We start from the raw sequence: 22,972 nt of genomic DNA, 5'->3' as shown, positions 1-22,972 counted from the left end.
TTTTGGAAAATAAAAAACAGTAATATTTATTGAATTATGTCGATCAAAGTGTAATAAATGCAGTTTTTTAAAAAGGAAAACAATTCACTATAATGTACATTATACTGTTGTCATGTTTGTGCTCATCTTCACAAATTGAGAAATAAAAGACTAAACTTAGACTTTAGATAAATAAATGATAAATTGACAATTTAAGAATTACATATTTTATTGTGTAATGTTCCTTCGTGCACCATTATCTTTCCTCTTTCTCACTGTACTGTGTACAGGACCATGTGTGTGTAAATATCTCCTATTGTTTATTACCCTGTTTATTTATCTACTGCTGCTGAAACACTGTAAATTTCCCCTTTGTGGGACAAATAAAGGTTATATTGTTTTATCTTAAATGTAACGCTTAATGAAAAATCAAAAATAAACAGGTAAAAAAATATAATAATTTACTTGTGCAAACAATGCAAAAAAAAAAAAAAAAAAAATTGCCCTGAATCTATTTCCACATCTTAACTACAAGTGTTAAATAGTTGTACATCTTCCAACTAAAGTTATATCTCTAAATCTCACCAGTAGATGTCCCCAGTGAGCTTGTGTTTATGTCTTGTTTTGTGCAGTAGTTGATGTTAGTTTGTCTTAAAACACTTAAAATCTATTGTTCTTATCTTTAATGAACTGAAAACAGTGTTTACCATGTAAATCATCTTTTTATGTATTCAGTAGATATTATAAATGTATCAAACACTAATGTACGCCTTAATATTATTGTCTTTATTATAATAAATAATTAGTTATTTTAACACAAGCACCACTGTTTGGCTCAGTGTAACACCCAATGTAATGTAGTTTTGCCCTAATTTCTTCATTTTTAGCAATTGCATTCCATATATATCTGACATATTAAATGTTAGAATAAAATAGTCTTCCAGAAATTTTAACATATAAGTAAAAAGTCTAATATTTAATTCTGACTAGTTATAACAGGAATTGTAAATATCTCAAATAACATCGTCACAGGTAAGAATATTAACCAGAATCAGAATCAGAATTCCTTTATTTATCCCAGGGGGAAATTACTTACATTACAATAAATATTACATTTAAAAAGGATAAACAAATATTTTAAAAATACTTAATTAAGTAAAAGGCTGTTAAAAATAAGGATTAGATACAGACACATTACAGTAGTAAAAAATAAAATAAGATAAATAATGTGACAGTGAGGTATCAGCTACCCTGATAACAGTGTGTAATCCCCACTAGTTCTATTTACTGTAATATTACCAGTGAAAACACCACCAATAGTGGAGAATAGGGACTTAAGGACACAACAACTCTGTGTTCCACAAAGAGGAAGACACTGTTCTACATTTACACATTTATTAGAGGAGTAATTACTAATGGTACAACTTCTGTTTTATTGATGGACAATGATATAATATGATGGAGAATTGTAGTCAGTAAAAAAATAAATAAATAAATCTGTTTTCCTTAATTTGTTCACTAAATTCCTGTAAACAATTGTTCTAATGCAGTGGTTCCTAAACTTTTCACAGTCCGTACCCCTTCAAACATTTACCCTGAGGCCATGTACCCCCTACTCCTGTACACTATAATGTAATGCAGCGTTTTTTAACCTTGGGGTCGTGACCCCATGTTGGGTCACCTGGAATTAAAATGGAGTCCTCTGAAATGTCTAATAATTTATGATTTAAAAAAAAAAAAAAAAAAAACGGGTTTAAAATGTTTTAATTATTATTTTTCAAATCATAACACCACACACAAAACAAACTTAAATAACTGTATTCTATGCTTTCACTTTCACAAATTTAATCTACATAAAATAAAACGCATTATAAAAATATCTGAGCTGACACATCTTGTCACATTGTGTCCTAATCCTCACAACAACAAATATTATCAAAAGATAATTCTAGAAATAAAATAAAATAAATGTGTGTCTTTGTAGTTTTTTCATTTCAGATGTGATTGATCCACTGAAGCAGAGGATGAATGCTGTAACCATCACTGCTGTGTTACACATGGACCAAAGTTTCCTCTCAGCCTGTTGTTAATAGAAATAAAACACTTTCTCATCTGCTTTGCTTCACTTCATTTGGGGCCAACATTGTTGAATTGATTGATCAGCACATTTGACTCTACACAGATATACAGTATGTATGAATAACGTGCTTCATTAGAGAAAATAACACACAGAGTATTAAGGAAATGAGTGTTTTTCTTCTTTTTTAATGTAATATCTTTATGTAGGTCAATCAGTCAAACATTGTTTTGGGTAGTACATGTGAGTGACATATATAACATTCTGTCAACTGGACCTTCCATGCTGTGGTTGGTGGGTGGGTGGGATCAATGTGTGACAGAGGGACATGGTCACATTCACTATTCACTGTACAGTCTTATCTTAGTGCTGTATGTAACATTACTGGTGGTGTTACTTTGAGGGTCAGTAACTATCAAGGCTATTGTCTGCATCTGTAGGGACGAGGAAACGCTGAAAAACTCTAATACAACCATTTTCAAGTCCATGTACATCCATCGTATGAATGTAGTGTGTGAGTGAGTGTTGGTGGTGGTCAGAGGGACCGATGGTTCACTATGGTAGCCTCACTTCTGTCAGTCTGCCCCAGGGCAGCTGTGGCTACAATAGTAGCTTACCACCACTGTGTGTGGAGTGAAAGAATGATGCACATCAATGTAAAGAGCTTTGAGTGTCTATGAAAAGCATTAAATAAAATCTATCCATGGCTCTATCGGTGGTATCCATGAAGTTACCGTAGTATTGTAGTTGTTGTTAATGAATTCAACCAGGACTCTAAGCTATGCTTTATGACGACTGTGTCCTCTAGAACTAAAGTATCATCTTTACCTGTCTGTCACTCATGTTAAAGTTGTGCCGACTGCAAATCCTTAATATCTTTATCTTCTAACTGGAAAAGTAAAAATCAATAAATGGATGAATATCCAGCGCTGTGGATGACACCATTGTGATAAACTCTGACCCGGAACCAGTCTCTGTGTTTAAAAAAACAAAACAAAAAAAAATGAATTCGTAAAACGGATTTTAAAAAAAATATTAATTCGTTAAACGGATTTAAAAAAAATTAATTCGTTAAACGGATTTAAAAAAAATTAATTCGTTAAACGGATTTAAAAAAAATATTAATTCGGAAAACGGATTTAAAAAAAATTAATTCGGAAAACGGATTTAAAAAAGTATTAATTCGGAAAACGGATTTAAAAAAATATTAATTCGGAAAACGGATTTTAAAAAAAATTAATTCGGAAAACGGATATGAAAAAGATATTAATTCGGAAAACGAATTTAAAAAATATATTAATTCGGAAAACGGATTTAAAAAAATATTAATTCGGAAAACGGATTTAAAAAAATATTAATTCGGAAAACGGATTTAAAAAAAAAATTAATTCGGAAAACGGATTTTTTTTTTTTTTTACTGACTACAATGCTCCATCATAAATTCTTAAAAAGAAAAAAAAAAAAAAAAAGGTCACAATTTAATGACCGTGGTAAAATGTGGGTCCCAGGGTGAGACCAGTTGAGAACCCCTGATCCAGGGTTGGGGTCAATCACATTTTTTAGTTACAATTACATTTCCAATTAACCATGTTTATTTACAATTCAATTACGATTATAGTAACCAGCATCTTTTCAATTACAATTATTTTTTATCCTCAGAAAGTCAATTACAATTACGTTCTCAATTACTAAAGTTAAATTACAATTATTCACAATTACTGAGCCTGAAATAAATAACCTAATAAAAGTTAACCTTATCTTGTGTTAGCATCTCTAATGCTAAAGGGTCCTAAATCAGCTGTAAAAGACACTATATGATCTAATTAATTTCCTATCTATTGATTACCTTGTTAGGGTTCATAATCAATGAAAATATAGGTTTTTGTCTTTTTCTAAATGGTAAAATGTGGGAAAGCTTGATATGAAATATATTTTAATAATTGTTAATTACGTATGTGTAGAACTATAAATAAAACTATAATGTGGTTCCCCAGTTTTGCATTGAATTGTAATTGACAATTTTCATGCCAATTACAATATCAATTATCTGAACTTAACTACAATTTCATTATGATTACAACAGCAACAGATTTTTAAATTACAATCACACCATAATTGTAAGTATCAATTATGGGATTACAATTATATTTAAGCCCAAACTTGCCCTGAACTACTTTGAATAAATTTGAAACATAATTACCTTTATATTTGTGTTCATACATTATCCTCTGCTGCTCGATTTATCCTCTTCAAAATAAAAGCACAAGATTATTTCATCCATTTTTGTTGTTTGTTTGTTTTGTCCAGGAAAATGATTTCAAGCTACAAGTTAAAAACCAGAAAATTAGAAAAATAAATGAGATCAATGTAAAATCAAACAAAGGAAATCCAGCTTTATTGTGACATAAATAAATGGACGTTTAACTCTTATTGTTCCAGCTGTTGACGACAGACAACTGGAACTTAAAGTGTTCACACAGAGCATCACAGAGCAACAGACGGCAGCGTAGAGCACCAGCGTCTGTCCGTAGCTGCCGTCCGGGGGTCTGTAGAGTTTGGGGAAGGTGAGGAGTTGACGGTGCTGAAGGTGAACTTCCTGTTTCTAATGTTATTCTGCACGTTCTCCATCCTACAAGCGTCCCTGCAGAAAGACAGTCAGACACTCACTGATTTCTTTTCAATGAATGGAAGCAAAGAAAAGACAGAAAGAGTAACAGAGACTCTCAGCTGTGCTTTAGAGGTCAGAGGTCACAAACCACAAGTCACTCATTAGCTCACGCTAATAGTTTATCATAAACACCAGAGAAACTCCAACCTGCTCATTGTGTTTCTATAGTTTTTTAATAAGTATTTGTATGACTGCATTTATTTTTTTAATAGTTTTTTACAGTTTTTACAGTTTTACATCAAAATGTCCAAGGACTAGAAATGAAAATGATCCATAGGCTATGATCTGAATGTGTGTTGTTCCTTTTATAAAAATAAATAAATATGATCATTGAAATAATAAACATTGCAAAGCATGACTTAAAATGTGTGTGTGTTCATTGGCCTTTTGACCAACTGAACACATGAACATGAACCACATGAACACGTAATCTCTTGTATTTTTATTTTTTTTCCATCACTTGAGTTTGGTCACATTGAGTTTGGTTTAAAATGCAAGGATAAAGATTTTTGTTACAACCATATATACTATAACAATATTTTTAAAATGTCTTACGGTCGTTTACATTTAAAATATCATGGCAGAATTTTAGTTTTTTTCTATACAAGTATAAGAAGTGACATAGTCTCTGCATGCGTTGAACCGATGGTGTTTGCTTCTCCTTTGTTCTGTTGTTCCTCCATCTTTTACTGTGTGATCTGTGAACACAGAGACATCCTCCATCTTTTAGACACAAATAACCTGAGCGTTAACTGCTAACCACGTTAATGTAACTAATTTAAAAAAAATACAAAAGCTCACCAGCATATAGGCTCAGTAATATAAACAGTAATGCAATCATTACTGTTGTACTTATATATATATATATATATATATATATAATTAACCCAGGTTAACAGTGTTTATCAAAGTGAAAGCATGTTATGAACAACAGTAATAAAAAAGAAAATAAATAAATGTGAAAAGAGTTATTAAATAGGTAAATATGATAAAATGCGTTAAAACGTTTTTCATATTTTATTTATTTATAAGAATTTGTTAAAAGTTTAAAACTGTGAATTTGTGGGTTATTTGTTTAATCTACTTTAATAAATAACAAGAAATAAAAAAAATTTTGAAAAAAAGTGTATTTCCTATCAAGCACGCAGCTGCGTGACCCATGTGACTAGCATCAGCCAACCGGATTGTTTCCCGGAAATGTACCTGCTAAGCGAGGGAGACATGCACGGAGCTGCTGCTGCATAAAAAGGAGAAAAGGAGACCAGGCAGAAACATACAGAATAGAGAGCAGTGAGAACGCATACAGGCGGTGCTGCTGCAGGGAAGGAAGAAAGGAGAGCAGAAAACTAGTCTAAAAGTATTTTTGCTTTCCAACCTGTTCCAGTGCAGAGATTGGTACCGTGATAAACGGGACTTGGTGAGTGAGAGGAATGTATTTTTTTTTATTATTTCATGTAAATGTAAAGCTATGGTAGCGTATTTATGTTGTTTTTGGTAAAATGTGAAGGTGTAAAGTGCATTTAAAAGCTAAATGAAGGCACAAACTCTGTTCGCTGTTCCGTCTTTCTGCTCGTGTCCGCCATTACGTGATGGCGGTGCTGCTTCAAAAAGCAACATTTACGGACAGAAATGCACATTATCGTTGTTTTAGAGCTACCCAGTGTTTTTATTTTATGTATTCATACCTATTTTATGTTGTGTATGATAGGCCATTTAGTGTGGGCTGAAAAATATCCAGCTAAAGTGAACTTTGAAGAAGACGTGTTTGAAACAAGATGGCGAGCCGCTCTCGAACCAGCCTTCGAACCACGTGGACCTTCTGAGCTGTGCATCTGCCTCGAGTGCTATGCCCTCTGCTGATTGGTGCATGGTTTTCATCTGAACTGGTAGGATTCACCCATACTTCTGCAACACTGCAGAGGATAAAGACTGAACTGAACTGCTAAGTCAGAGTGAAGGGAGAAGAGACTTTTTTCTGTGAAATACAGATTTGATTCAGCCTTTTGCTGAATTCTTTTCATTTCTATTTTTTTGTATTTTTATTTCTAATAATTGTAAAAGGGTATTTTACAATTGTTTGTTGTAAACAAACTGTCCAACTTAAAAGGTACCTAAATGTGATTCAAACTAATTAGTTAGCTTATGATACATTGAAACACTTGAATAAAACTAATTTGAATAGAAAATTAACTAAAAGGTTGCAACCAGTAAAACTCAAAATAGATCTGAAACCCAACCGAATTAAACACAAAAAAGGTTTAACAAAAAGGGATTCACACAAAATTGTGATTTTGCTACTGTATGTTTTATGTTGTCATTGTTGTATGTCCTAATTCTTTTTTCTAATACAAGCCGGCTATTTAAACTTATCCTCTGGTCTGTGGTCTTTTACTTAAATTTCTGTAGTGTTAAGCTGTGAATTTCTCCAGCAGTCGTACCATACCAAATTTTTCTGGTCCATTCTTGTGTGATACACTATTAGATGATATTACCCTGTAATTACCCCACGAGGGCGTTTTATATAAATATATATATATATATATATATATATATATATATATATATATATATATATATATATATCAAGATGGATAACTACAGTAGTAGGACAACACTAAGGGAAAGACAACACCACCTGGGGTAATAACTCCCAGGATCCTGGTTAAACAACCCTTATAGATGCTAACACAGGTTCAGAACACCACCAGCAGAAGACTGGTTCCTATTAGTCTCTTCAGGTGCTCTGTTGATATCTTTATATTCTGTTTTGGTCATATTTTTCAATCTGTTTTGATTTTTCTATTCTCTATAATGTTTTTTTAACTTTTACATCACAGTATTTGCAGCGGAACTGCCAAATTAGGACATTGACTCCAGGCCCAACACTTTGAGCGATCCGCCATTTTTATTTCTCGCTTTTATTTTGTAGTCCAAGCTCAAGGATGCTGAAGTTACGTGAGGACTCTGAACATCAACACCATCATATGGCGTCCCTTGAAACATCTTTGGTGACATCACACCAAACTGAGAACATCTCACTAGAGCAGAGTTCCAGTGCTGAGTGGCACCAACTAAGGAGGTGCTGCATTACCCCCACCATATTCAGAGAGGTCTGTCACACCAGGGGGGAAAGCTCTGCTGAAAACCTCACCAAAAGGCTTCTGAGACCATCCAGTCAGACTGATGACTATGGGGAGACATTTGTCTCAAAAACATTCACAAATAGATTCACAATTTTTTTTTAAGTTTTTAAAATCCACAAATATATTTACAATTTTGACATGTACTTTTTAGATTTTCACATGTTTTTCAGATCCACAAATACATCAACAATTTACACACGTGTTTTCTCATTTATGTGTGTATTTATCATGAATTATCATGTGTAAATCCTCAACTGTGATTGTGGATTGAGCAAAGTACGTTTGTGGATCGGCCCGGAAATATAAAGAGAACCAATATTACAAATTTGGAAATATAAAAACAATCAATAATAAAAATGTGGAAATATAATGAGAATCAAAAATGAAAAAATATACAAAAGTAATATATTCGCTTTCCATTTTGTGCTTTTTCTGTTTTGTCTTTGTCTTTTCCATTTGTGTTTTGACATTGCTTTTACTTCATGACTCAAGCTGTCGGTAAAAGCAAAGGTCAATTCAATGGTCATTCTGCCCAGGCTGACTAGTCGATACCTGATCACATGATTCCTCTTCTCTTGGAAGACACACACATACTCACTCACACTCACACCACACACACATACAGACACACACACACACACACACACACCAACTGACGCACACACATTATCAGACAGACAGATATTATTGCTCCAACGTCTCCACTGTTGGGAACATCTGACTCCCTCCTTTTCTTTCATCAGGGTGAGACTTTTCTCTATCAGTATAAAGTTGAAGCTGTGGAACTTTCCCAGTTAGTTGCCTTTCGTTCTTACAGGATGGAAGCTTTTTTGTCCTCTTTTTATTTAGTTTATAATAAATCCTTTCTTTATAAAATCATCATGCTTTGACTGGACTTCATCATTCAACCAGGGCACAAATCATGTCTCCAAAGGAGGTCAACTGGAAATTTGCCATGACAGTCTGACAGGTAGGATTTAAACCAACCCAGCGCTGTTTCTTTAATCCCAAAAACACTTTCCAGTCTCTGCAGCAGTAGATGATGATCCACTGTATGGAAGGCTGCACTGAGATCTAAGACATACCTGTCAAGTAGGGATGTATAAATTAATCGTAAGGCAGTTAAAAATCGATTCATAGGTATCAAGGTTCACATCGATGCTGTGAAAATTGAAAAGCAGTACTTTTTTTTAACCAGCAGAGGGCGCTACCCAGAAGTCATGGCGGCGGGCGAAATCTGCTAATATTTTCTTTCTGGCCGCCTTCTACTCTTAAACATATTCATAAATGATTCATTACCCCTTTAGCACCAAAAGAATGTCTGTAATATTAAGTGAATATTTGTAAAAGTCACGTTTTTCTATTAGCTCTGTCTGCTAGCATAGCATCTCTTCTTCACTGCACTTAGCTGCATGCCAACCGACCACTGGGTTACCAGCGCCCTCTGCTGGTTCAAACAAATATCTGATGCAAATACAGTGCAGACTTTTTTTTTTTTTTTAAGGTCCAATTGTTAAGTCACAAAATACATTTTCAGTTGCACTTTTTTAAAAAAACAAACTATTATGCAGTTTTGTATTGTTTACTATGGAACCAGAATTTAAATGAATAGGCTTCTTCATTTGTATTATTCCTTTTTTTTTATTTCATTCAAGATTTATTTTTAGTTAAATTGCATTGTTTGAATAGTTTATCAAGGGATTCTTTTGACAATGAAAAATAAAAGGAAAATAGTACAGTATTTTTTTCCCCCCAAAAAATAAAGGAATATTTTTCAGTCATTTCAGTACAGTCCCATTTTGTAAAATGAATCGTGAGAGAATCGTATCGTGAATCGAATCGTATCGGGAGTTGAGTGAATCGTTACATCCCTACTGTCAAGTATCCCGTTTTGGCCTGGAAACTCATATTTTACCCCTCTTTCCCGCCATCTTCACGTATTATTATTTTTCTGTAAATATCCCTTATTTTAATGTTATAAAAATTAAAAGATGCCGCGAGAACTGCCATCTGAATTAGCCTGGGCGCCAGCTCTCGTGAGATTAGTGCCGACAGCAGCAAAAAAAACCCAGAAACAACTCAGAACAGAGATGAATGAATGAAGACGTTCCAGCGAAAAAAACTAAGAACTGGTGTAAATACATTGTAAAATGTGACAGAGTTTAACTTCCTAAAGAACAGCAGGATGGGACACAGTTACACGTTCTGTTAGACTAGTAACTTTTAGCATCTACCACAGCGGAAGGAACCACGTAAGTCACCATGAAAAATCAGCCAATCACAAGCTCCACAAATATACACTGCTTTAAAAAAGTGTTAAAGAATGTAAAGTCTGTAATAAATGTCTATAATAAGTCATTAGTGAATACCAGAGAACCACATGTGTGAGTATGAGAAATTATAAGAAAATATATGATGAAAAGAAAATGTTAATGTCTGACTTAAAGACAAGCAATGTGAAATTAATAATAAATATGCATATGTGTTGACTTGTATATAAACTGTAAGTATATTAAATAAACACATGTGCTTCATATACACATTTATGTTTTTATTTTGGCTGTTTTATAATTTAGAAATTAGGGCTGGGTGATAAATTGAGATTCAAGATATATGTATGTAAGAGTCGCTGCTTTTACTTCTCAGAACATCATGTAAAGCTCAGTTAGATGATTAATAAGTGTCACATATTGATCAGGTGTTTGTTAATAAATGAGCCTGTGTAGCATTTTCCATCAGCAAATTTAACCCAGAATTTTCTTTCTGATCAGACTTTATTTGATAAAATAATCTAGATTTATATCATAAATCATCATTTAGATAAAATATATTGAGATATGAGTGTTGGTCCATATCACCAGCCATAGTAGGAATGTTCAAAACATTTAAATGTTAATAAAGGTCGACCTACCAGATTATAATCACATCATTGTATTTAGTAAGTAGTTGACAAGTGGGTATTTTAGATTTATTGTACATCTATATTAAAATATAAGGAATACTGGAGCTTAGTTGGGAGGGTGGGACGGCTCGTAGTGGGCGCTAGAAAATTTCCCTTATTTTCAAATCCAAAACTTGACAGATATGATCTAAGAGAACCAGAACTGAGATCAACCTTCTGTCTGAGGTTAAGAGAAGATCATTGGTTACTTTTACTAAGACAGTCTCTGTGCTGTGATTGGCTCTAAAGCCAGACTGAAAGCTCTGTATAAATTGTTCCTAAGTAGGTGATCACATAGTTGACCTGCAATGACTTTTTCAAAAATTTTGGGAACTAAAGGGAGATTAGATATTGGTCTATAATTGGACAAGTCATTTTTATGGAGAGGTTTGATTACAGTGGTTTTAAAGGTCTGTGGTACATAACCTGTTACTATAGATGTGTTAATACAGTTCATCATATTATTAACCATTTATTAGTAGTTTTAACCCACAACATGAATGGTTTTATCACTTATCAAGTCAGCCTGCTTTGATAACGGACAGTGATCAGTTTCCCTTCATTACAACAACACACACGTTTTTTTATCGTCACGTGTCATCACCATTGTGAAGAAACTCACTCTGCCAGTTTTCTCCATTGTAGTGATTGGTCAGACTTTGCTAGCTCCACCCCTTTCATGTGAACACGCATGTACCCAGGCTGAGAACACTTGGCTTCAATTAGCGTGTTGTTATCGACCTTCGTAGGACAGCTTCTCTCTGACAGGGAATGTTTGGTTAGTTGACGCCCATTAATGGAGATTAATCCAGGATACAATTATCTAGATAATTGCATAGGACCTTTATGTCCTAAAATTATATCTAATTCATTAATTTAATTTACTACAGCAAAATAAATCACGTTTAAAAGTATATTCTGTAATTCCACATTGTTGGATGAAATGGCATTATTAAAACTGAACCTTGTGATTAACGCTGTGTTGCTATGTTTATCCAGTAACGTTAGCATATCCTCATCTGTTATCTGCTAATGATGCCTTAATCTACTAGTTTAGCGGGGGATAATCCACTAACATGCTTTAATGCACACATGCAAACGTAAAAAAGTGCATCACAAACTGTCTAATCCGCTCTAGGCTGGTTTTGGAACAAAGAGGAAAAGTTTTATAGATATTTATCACAGACTCAGAGCTAGCGAAGCTTTACAAGCAGTGAATATTTGTTTGACTGAAATACCGTAAATTCTGTAATATAAGTCATGCTTTTTTCATTTAAAGATATTGGTCTGTGACTTATCAGAGCTGAAAGTAATGGATTACAAGTACTCACATTACTGTAATTGAGTTGCTTTGATGGGTACTCGTACTTTAGTATATTTCTAAATCACTAATTTTATTTGTACAAGTACATTTTAAAAGAAGTAAAGTAATTTATTACATTTCTACACCCAACCGCTACTGAGTGAATTATTTTCTGTTTTAATCAAAATTAGAATCAGAAATGTTTTTAATGGTCATGTACAGTTTTAAGGACAGTACAAGGAATTTGTCTTGGTAGTTGGTGCACAAAACAAACAACAAAAAATAAAAAAACAAAAAACAACCCAGCAACAATAATAGTGATAAATATAAAGGAAGAGGGATAAATAAAGGATAGATAGAGGATAAATAGGATAAATATAAATATATATATTTATATATATTACTGGGGGGGTCCGCCGGATAGTTGAACCTCGGATTCAGGAGGAGCAATGTGGTTTTCGTCCTGGCCGTGGAACTGTGGACCAGCTCTACACCCTCAGCAGGGTCCTTGAGGGGTCATGGGAATTTGCCCAACCAGTCCACATGTGTTTTGTGGACCTGGAAAAGGCATTTGACCGTGTCCCTCGGGGATTCCTGTGGGGGGTCCTCCGGGAGTATGGGGTATCGAACCTCCTGATAGGAGCTGTTCGTTCCATGTATGACCGAAGTCAGAGTCTGGTCCGCATTGCCGGCAGTAAGTCGAAATCGTTTCCGGTGAGGGTTGGACTCCGCCAGGGCTGCCCTTTGTCACCGATTCTGTTCATAACTTTTATGGACAGAATTTCTAGGCGCAGTCAGGGCGTTGAGGGGGTCCGGTTCGGGGGCCTCAGTATTGCATCACTGCTTTTTGCAGATGATGTGGTCCTGTTGGCTCCAACATACCGTGACCTTCAACTCTCACTGGATCGGTTCGCAGCCGAGTGTGAAGCGGCCGGAATGAGAATCAGCACCTCCAAATCCGAGTCCATGGTTCTCGACCGGAAAAAGGTGGAGTGCCTTCTCCGGGTTGGAGATGAGATTCTGCCCCAGGTGGAGGAGTTCAAGTACCTCGGGGTCTTGTTCACGAGTGAGGGAAGGATGGAGCGAGAGATCGACAGGCGGATTGGTGCGGCGTCTGCCGTGATGCAGAGTCTGCACCAGTCCGTCATTGTAATATGGGAGCTGAGCCAAAAAGCAAAGCTCTCGATTTACAGGTCGGTCTACGTTTCAACCCTCACCTATGGTCATGAACTTTGGGTCATGACCGAAAGAACAAGATCACGGGTACAAGCGGCCAAAATGAGTTTCCTCCGTAGGGTGGCTGGGCTCTCCCTTAGAGATAGGGTGAGAAGCTCAGTCATTCGGGAGGGGCTCAAAGTAGGGTCGCTGCTCCTCCGCATCGAGAAGAGCCAGATGAGGTGGCTCGGGCACCTAATTAGGATGCCCCCTGAACGCCTCCCTAGTGAGGTGTTCAGGGCACGTCCCTCCGGAAGGAGGCCCCGGGGAAGACCCAGGACACGCTGGAGAGACTACGTCTCTCGGCTGGCCTGGGAACGTCTCGGGGTCCCCCCGGAAGAGCTAGAGGAAGTGGCCGGGGAGAGGGAAGTCTGGGCCTCCCTACTGAGGATGCTGCCCCCGCGACCCGGAAACGGCTAAGCGGGAGAAGATGGATGGATGGGGGGTACAGTGGGTGACTTGGGGTGTGTTCATGTGGATGGTGGCAGAGGGAAAGAAGCTGTTTTTGTGTCTGGAGGTTCTGGTCCTGATGGACCGAAACCTCCTTCCAAAATGTTCAACAGACATTGTGAAACTAAAAAAAATGAAATGACCAAACAACAACAAATGCATCACATCATAGCCCACCAATCAGATTAAATGTATTGCATTAGATCATAGCCCACCAATCAGATTAAATGTAATGCATTAGATCATAGCCCACCAATCAGATTAAATGTAATGCATTAGATCATAGCCCACCAATCAGATTAAATGTAATGCATTAGATCATAGCCCACCAATCAGATTAAATGTAATGCATTAGATCATAGCCCACCAATCAGATTAAACGTAATACATTAGATCATAGCCCACCAATCAGATTAAACGTAATGCATTAGATCATAGCCCACCAATCAGATTAAATGTAATGCATTAGATCATAGCCCACCAATCAGATTAAATGTAATGCATTAGATCATAGCCCACCAATCAGATTAAACGTAATGCATTAGATCATAGCCGACCAATCAGATTAAACGTAATGCATTAGATCATAGCTCACCAATCAGATTAAATGTAATGCATTAGATCATAGCCCACCAATCAGATTAAACGTAATGCATCACATCATAGCCGACCAATCAGATTAAACGTAATGCATTAGATCATAGCCCACCAATCAGATTAAACGTAATGCATTAGATCATAGCCGACTAATCAGACTAAACGTAATGCATTAGATCATAGCCGACCAATGAGATTAAACGTAATGCATTAGCTCCTAGCCCACCAATCAGAATAAAGTAATGCATTAGATCATAGCCCACCAATCAGATTAAACGTAATGCATCACATCATAGCCAACCAATCAGATTAAACGTAATGCATTAGATCATAGCCCACCAATCAGAATAAACGTAATGCATTAGATCATAGCCAACAAATCAGATTAAACGTAATGCATTAGATCATAGCCAACAAATCAGATTAAACAACTTAAGTAGCTTTAAATATATCGATTAACGTTGACCAACGGTTGTCATCAGTGAGCAACGTTTGAGACCAAGGTGAGTTTCTAATAATAATATCAACTTTAATGACTAATTTAGTGATTTTCCACAATCCAGTGAGTAAATACTGCTTGTTTTAATCTAAATGTGTTTACATATTAAGTCATAATCTTGTGTAAATGAGCTGATATTGTAAAGATCTTTGAACGACTCAAGCTCCTCCCACTGCTGGTGCAAACTCCATTATTGGTTATAACATCTTCTTCGTTCTAAGCATTTGGATGATTAGGGTCTAGATTTCCAGTGCATTATGTCAATTCTGGACTGGTGTGGGACAACATATATGTTTGGGACGACGCATCAATACAAAACATTTAAATCGACATATTTTTTGTGTCAAATGGGCGGGGCGATATGGCCTTTTTTAAATGTCTGAATATTTTCAAGCTGTATTATTATATACGATATACATCTCAATATTTTGCCCTTGCCTTGAGATGATGCTTTGATGTATAAAACCAGAATGGCAATATTCAATATATATTGTTGTTTTCTCTGTGATGTAATTGGGGTTTCCCCTATTATAGCAAAGTGCACCCTCGGATCTGGGTCGGTTGTGTTTGAATATGCGATCGATTGATTTGGTCTTGAACTTTCCTGGTGTGCCTAAGGCATAAAGCGGCGGTGCAGAAGGTAGATATATGTGACAGAGAATAATTACAATGACTAGGGTCATGTCTGGTGTAAACCACATGTATATTAGAGGTTGGATAGAGCTTTTGTAGTAGATTCCAGTCCTAGTTTCTAGTTTACTATGTCCTTGAGGTGGTAGATGTTATTGAATGCATTGACTGGTTGGCAAATTAGGAATGCCATATCTCGGCTCGTAGGGTTTATTCAGCTCACGATTGACGGCTAGTCTGATAGTTTTGTTGTTCCGTATAGCTTAATTTGGTTTTGGTGGACCCACTTGAGCTTTTGTTTGGTCTTTGTGCTGGGAATATTTATTTGGGGGTCCGGTCCATTTGGGAATACATTTCTTCACCAGTTTGGTTGCATGATGATCGTTTTTGAGCAAAACTGTAATATTAGACTCTGTCTCCCACCTGTAGTTCCTTCTGTGAGGCTTTTTGGTCGTAGTAGGCTTTATGGCCCTTAGTGCTCTCTTTGAGGTGTTTTAGAGCAAACATGAACGTAGCTTGGAGGTGGTTCCCAAGATCGATCATGTATTGGTGAGTGGTGTAGGTGGTAGCAATGTTAGCTTGTCCTGGTTGGTACAGCAGGTGTGTGGGTAGAGTCATTTACCTGCCCATCATCATTTAAAAAAGGTGGGACGCCGGTTGATTTGTTCAGCGTTGTCTTGATTGCCATTAGGACTAGGAGAAGTTTGACATCCCAGTCCTTTTGGTTGGCAGAGACATATTTCTTTAGATTCCTACCATCGTGTGGTTGGACCGTTCCACCTGTCCAGAGGACTGGGGGTGGTAGCTAATGTAAAAGTTGGGAGGAGAGATTGTCTGTCTCCAAAAGATGCATCAGTGAAGCTAAGCTAACACTGCGGCTGGATCTTAACGAACTGTGACTGTTATCCAGGGACAGGTCAGCCAAACTATTGCACGGTATGTTGTTGTAAATTTGCAGCCTGTTGCTACTGCTGAGTCACTGCTAACAGTAGCTAATTAGCCTGATATGTTTAGCATTGTGTAGCTGAAAAACATGCTGTGAATTAGTTTTTCCACATTTATTTTATAAGCATTTTCAACAGCAGAATGTGCACCTGGAATATGCACAGCTTACTGTACATTGCTGTGCTAAGGCAGAAAAATTACTGTTTTAATTTTGGAGCAGCTGTTTTGTGCTTTATATGCACTTCATTTATGGTTGTTTTATAGCAGTTGATCAACAGTGGATTATTATATTATTACAGCACTGATATGAAGCTGTATGGACACAAATGACTCAAAATAAATAAAGTTAGTTTTTCTAGTAACGCATTACTTTTTGGTGTAAGTAATCAAAATAGTAACTGAGTTACTTTGTGAATGAAGTAACTAGTAACGGTAACGAGTTACTTTTTTTTCAGTAACTAGCACAACACTGGTTACAGCCAACAATAAAATGTTGATTGTGTGTTTCTACGTCATGTTCGCCCCCTGTCCAATCAGAGCCTTCCCAACCCCCAGACCTAAAGTGGAATTAACTAAAGCCAAATAAACCGGTTTTCCATGTAAACGTCAGTTCAGGAATTACTATTACCATGTAAACATGAAGCAGAATGATTTTTTTTTTTTTTTTTTTTTTCTTTTTTGTGTAATAGGCCGGAGGGTGTAGGTGAAGATACACCCTCCGGGGGGTGGCATGTTGAGGTGTGATTAAAATTGGAGGGATTAGTATGGTAACTAGAGGTGGGAGTGCCGCCCCCACGCCACTACATAGTGACACAGGTGGCGGCCCCCTCCACCCCCAGTCCCACCATCCAGCCCCCCAAGGGTTGGGTATGGGTGTGTGGTGCATTTTGTGAATTGTGGTGCATTTTGTGAATGTGGTGCATTTTGTGAAGCAGAATGATTTAATGCAGAATAACTCATTCTGAATTTAAAAAAAACACCATGTAACTGTGGCTACTGAGGAGTTTAGAACAACCGTTGATATGCTGAGGAAGAACTCTACATCAGAGAACATCAAAGGAACAGCAAAAAGTAGAACTCCAAAAAAAGAACAAAAGGCAGAACTAAAAACCCAGAGCTCACAGAGCAGATACTTCCTCAGGAGAGAAAACGCAGACATAGTGTGAAAGTCCAAAGCTGCAGATAGGAGAGAATAGGAAACATCTGGAACAGCCCCTGATTCAAAGAAAGACTAATACGTCCCAGAATTAACATCCTTCCCACAGATGAGACACTAATACTAAGCTACTCTTAAACGGTAAATCTCATGGTGCTACCATCTTTTAGCACAGAAGACACTCTAACAACAAGTACATTATGATTACAGTGACCAGCATTTTTTCCAATTACAATTAAATCACAATTATTTTTTTAGCCTCAGAAATTCAATTACACTTACAGTACGTTATCATTTACTTTACAATTATTCAGAAATACTCAACCTGAAATAGATAACCTAATAAAAGTTAACCTTTCTCTTGTGTTAGCTTTCTGTTAGCATCTCATATGATAACGGTCTTAAGTCAGCTGTAAAATACACTTTTAAAATGGTAAAATGTGTGAAAGCTTGATATAAACATTTAAATATTATTTTAACTACATATGTGTAGAACAAATAATTGACTTTTTTATAGAATTTTAAAGGCAATTACAATTACAAAGTAAATTATCTGAACTCAACTAGAATTTAATGAGATTACGACAGCAACAGATTTTTAAAATTACAATTACAATTATAACTACACCATCTTTGTAATTAATTATCAATTACATGATTACAATTATAACTGACTCCAACCCTGCTCAGAAGCTGCCAGCTAATAATGGTAATCTACTTATAATATGTTTTCTTGTGTTTCAGGTTGTTTACCAAAGCAGTGACAGTGCATCAGTCATGAAGAGTGGGAATGAGATTGTCATGGATCAGTTCATGAGGAGAGAAACTGACCCCCAACCACCTGCTGATGAGTGGTTTGATATCTTTAGATGTGGTATGCTACTGAAAAAGGTGCTGCAGGCTGGAGGAGGAAGAGACAGTATGCCACAACCTGGACAGATTGTGAAGATTCATATAATAACACGTCTGTTGGATGGGACGCTGGTCAACGAGGACCCGGAGTTGTTGTTCACTGTGGGTAACGGGGAAGTGATCCGGGTAGTGGATGAAGCGGTGCGACTCATGGGAATGGGAGAGAAGGCACTCTTCAAGGTTTCGTCAGCGATTGAGTTTGAAATTACGCTCCTGGAAGCTACTGATGCTCCAGACCTGAAGCTGCTGCCCCCCACTGAGAAGAGTGATCTGAACACCTGCAACACGATCCGCGATGAGGTCCCCACGATGATAAAGAAGCACAGTGAGAAGATGTTGGAGAACCCGTCCAGCACCCACAAACATCAGATCTATCCTGTCTCAAAGCGACGCCGAAAAGCTAGTCCATGCTTTTGTTACCTCTAGACTGGATTATTGTAATTCTCTTTTAGCAGGCTGCCCGAGCAAGTCGCTTAAGACACTTCAGCTGGTTCAAAATGCTGCAGCACGTGTAGTGACTAAAACTAGGAGTAGAGATCACATTACTCCTATATTAGCCTCTCTGCATTGGCTTCCCATAAAATATAGAATAGAATTCAAGATTCTTCTTCTCACTTATAAAGCCCTAAATGGACAGGCACCAGTCTATCTCAAGGAGCTTGTAGTGCCATACAATCCCCCCAGAACACTACGCTCTCAAAATGCTGGCCTACTCGTTGTTCCATTTGTCTCTAGAAGTAGTATAGGAGGAAGAGCTTTCAGTTATCAGGCCCCACTTCTCTGGAACCATCTACCAACCACGGTTCGGGGGCAGACACCCTCTCTACCTTTAAGGTTAGGCTCAAAACATTCCTCTTTGGTAAAGGTTTTAGTTAGGAACCAGCTCATAGCTCATAGTTAAGATGCAATAGGCATAGACTGCCGGGGGGGTCTGGCATGCTCGGTTGGAGAGAGGTTGGAGAGGGCGTTAAGAGAGAGGTCATTTAGGTTAGAGAGGGACCGGAGAGGGTCCCATTCCTCTCTCAAACACTCCCTCTATGTCTGCTTCTTCCCTTGTGTGTTTGCTCCTGTACTCCTTCTGGCTTTTGTCTTGCAGGTCCGTGGGATCCTCAGTGTGGAGTTACAGAGTCTCAACAACTCTGTCTCCACCCTTTCCTCTGCACACACCCAACACAGCATAACGTGGATGGCTGTTCATCATAGGAATGGGATCCACACAAGGTTCCTGCTGCTTAACAGAAGGTTTTCCTTGCCGCCATGATGAATTCATGTTGGGTGTGGGATACATATGTATGTGTATATACGTATATATGCATATGTCTGTATCCATAAAATTAAGAGTCCGTCCTTAAGACTGCTCTACTGTAAAGTGTATTGAGATACCATTGGTTATGATTTGGCGCTATACAAATAAAAGATTGATTAATTGATTGATAGCTGAGACACCCCCCCACCCACACACACAGATATCAAAGAACGCAGAACCTGTCACGCCATCCACCAATCAGGAGCCAGCAGAAGGAATGTCAGTGTGAATTTCACTGTGACATCATCACACACTCTGCTGATGACATCATCAGGAGCTGGTCACACATCAAAGGAGTCGGCAACACATTGAGTATTCTTTAATGAGGGAAACCCTTCTGAGAGAGACACAATAACCCAAACACTCTTTGGACTCAGTGAATTTACTTAATCTCTGTCACTCTGACAACAGTTAAATTTTTGATCTAATGATGGAAGTGCATCAGTTCAATGTAAAGAGTCTGGAACAAACATGCTTTGAAGCTCTGAAGGATCATCTCTGTCCGGAAAAATGCATTGGGCTGTGGCAGTTTACTAAAGTTTGGTATATTCCCATTTTGTTTCAACTGAAGTATGAGGCCTTTCACTTTATCTGTGAGAATTTTGAGGAGGTTTCATTCTGTGAAGAGTTTTTGCAGCTTGAGGTGCAGGAGCTGGCTGATATCCTGGGTCAGGATGACCTTACTGTGACCCAGGAGAGCACAGTTTATCAAAGTGTTTTAAGATGGATAAACCACATGCCTGAGGAACGACAGGGAGCCATTTCTACTCTGTTACCAAAGGTACGACTGGGGCTGATGGACAAAAGTTACATCACAGACAATGTGCTTAACAATGATGTGGTAAAAACAAACCCTGAGTCCCACCTGTTGGTCTCTGATACCCTTAAAGTCATGTCTCAACCTTCGTTACTCTGCTCTGAGTCTGGGATCAACAACACCTTGTTTTGCCGTCGCTTGCCAAATGCCGTCTTACTGATGTTTAGATTCTATTCTAAGATCATAAAGGCCTTTGACTACAGAACTAACAGCTGGATCATAGTTCACACTCATCCTAGTCTGGAGAATCCCATGACTCACTTATTCCTCTACAGCACTGTCTTCCTTGGTAGATGCTTCTACATTGTGGGTGGTGGTTTAAGATGGACCAACCCCTCTAACAGAGTGTGGAGGTATAACCTAGTCACACACACTTGGCAGGAGATGTCACCAATGCAGGAGCCACGGTACTTAATGAGTGTTACCGTGCTAAAGGGATGCATCTACGCTATGGGAGGCTGCAGGGATGATGATGGTATCTCACGAAGAACTGCTGAACGCTACCAGCCCAACATCAACCAGTGGACGTTCATTGCATCAATGAATGAAGAGAGGATCAGGGCCAGCTGCACCACACTGAACAACAAGATTTACATATGTGGAGGATGGAGTAATAGAGTACTGAATACTGCTGAGTATTACAACCCAGACACCAACCAGTGGACACTGATCACTCCCATGGGAACTCATCGGTATAAACTTGGAGTCGTTGCATATATGGGCCACATTTTTGCAGTTGGAGGAAGCGATGGGTCCAGAGATCTGAGTTCTGCTGAGGCTTATGACCCAGTGACCAACACCTGGTACGATGTCCCTGAAATGGTCCACACACACAGACACTTTGACATTGCAGTGATGAACAAGAAGATCTTTGTTGTCTCTTGTAGAAGACGAAACAGAATTGTTCAGTGCTATGACTACACTACAAATACTTGGTCTGTGGTATTTTCTGGCATGGACCACCGCAATGATTGGGTGAGATGCTGTGTGATTTCTGGACTTCCCAACATGGCTGAGTACTGTTCACCTCGTGAACCCATCATACCCAGGACACAGGTCTAAAAAAAGGTCTAAACTTGATATTGAGATGGAGCAAATGTTATTTTCCATGATCCTAACTGGGAGTGTAACCTGCTCTGACCAGGTCTGTGTGTATCAATAAAAGTGTTTAAAGACATTAGAAGAACTAATGTGTGAATAAATAGATCAGTTCATGTCTCAGCTCAGATGGGATGGTTTTAATCAGCCTGGATCAACCTGAGTTGATGATGATCTAGAAAAAAAATACTACATTTTAGTGGTGACAACATATAGCAGACGTGTAGATGTACTGAATTTCATTAGAATTAATGTAGTGGTTAGCAAGACAAGTATTCTAAAGGGTTAAAATAAGCAGAAATGGATGATTATTAGATTAAATTACTTGAAATCAAACTTCCTACAGCACAATAACAAGTGAAATATACTGAATATAAACAAATAATTCTTGTTTTTTTTGCTTTTTTAATTTATGCAAATGAAAGCTTCGGAACAAGAAGAAAACAACTAATCTAAGTAAAAAATGACTCAGCATTAGTGAAAAATGATTAAGCTGTTTCTTGATACAAGTTGACTCATCTTGAAATAAACCTAAATCTATATTAAAACTAAAACCAAAATTTTAAAACCAGTTTTTGTTCTTAGAATAAATATCTTATCAGAATCACAACCAGGAGTATGAGTACCATCAACATTTATTAACAGTATGAACCGTACACCAGAAACAGTGGTTGCTGCACACTTTTTATGTCAAATTTAAGACAATTTAAGACTTTTTTTTATAGCAAAACCAACAGCAATGAACAAAACACATAATATGCTGCTGTATAAAGTGCTGTGATTTGTCACGTGAAGAAGGCAAAAACAAAATGTTCAAACATTTGTGCAACACTACAATGTAAAGTATTCAAACATGTCTCAGTTCAAGGTCCATCTAACATGTGAGACCTAAGGACACTGAGGGAAAACTTGTGGCGTAGCTAGCCAAGTCAGGCACAAAACAACTTATTCAAAGGCATTGCAAACAAAAACAAACACAACAGACCTGACAAAATGCTGCTTGACATTCACCTATTTTTCAACCAATGATTTCCAGAAACAGGAAAACGTAAAAACCAAATACAGATAAAAACGGTGTATTTCTGATTGGTTTTAAAATCACAATAATCCAAATAACAATGGTAACATTATTTATTGTTTAGTTTGTTTGTCTTTTTTAGGTGACGACAGTTGCAAACACTGCAGCTTCTCTGTGAACTTGTAATAGAGAATAAGAACGCTACGTCAACTGTATAA

The 22,972-nt window shown here is 37.3% G+C and overlaps 2 protein-coding genes across 3 annotated transcripts in view; both read left to right on the top strand.

Annotated features, from left to right (window-relative positions):
* The window catches only part of LOC114459132 (NLR family CARD domain-containing protein 3-like), a 331,402-nt gene that overhangs the window by 42,822 nt on the left and 265,608 nt on the right, over nucleotides 1–22,972 (top strand). The gene's annotated exons all lie outside the window — the stretch shown is intronic.
* The window catches only part of LOC114459136 (E3 ubiquitin-protein ligase TRIM39-like), a 476,570-nt gene continuing 468,389 nt past the window's right edge, over nucleotides 14,792–22,972 (top strand). For both annotated transcript variants that reach the window (XM_028441494.1, XM_028441491.1), the window contains exon 1: nucleotides 14,792–14,876. The gene's annotated coding sequence lies outside the window, so the exon portion shown is untranslated. The remainder of the gene's footprint in view (nucleotides 14,877–22,972) is intronic.

Source organism: Gouania willdenowi, unplaced genomic scaffold (assembly GCF_900634775.1).
Source record: "Gouania willdenowi unplaced genomic scaffold, fGouWil2.1 scaffold_269_arrow_ctg1, whole genome shotgun sequence".
Classification (NCBI taxonomy): domain Eukaryota; kingdom Metazoa; phylum Chordata; class Actinopteri; order Blenniiformes; family Gobiesocidae; genus Gouania; species Gouania willdenowi.
This window is presented reverse-complemented; position numbering and strand designations above follow the sequence as displayed.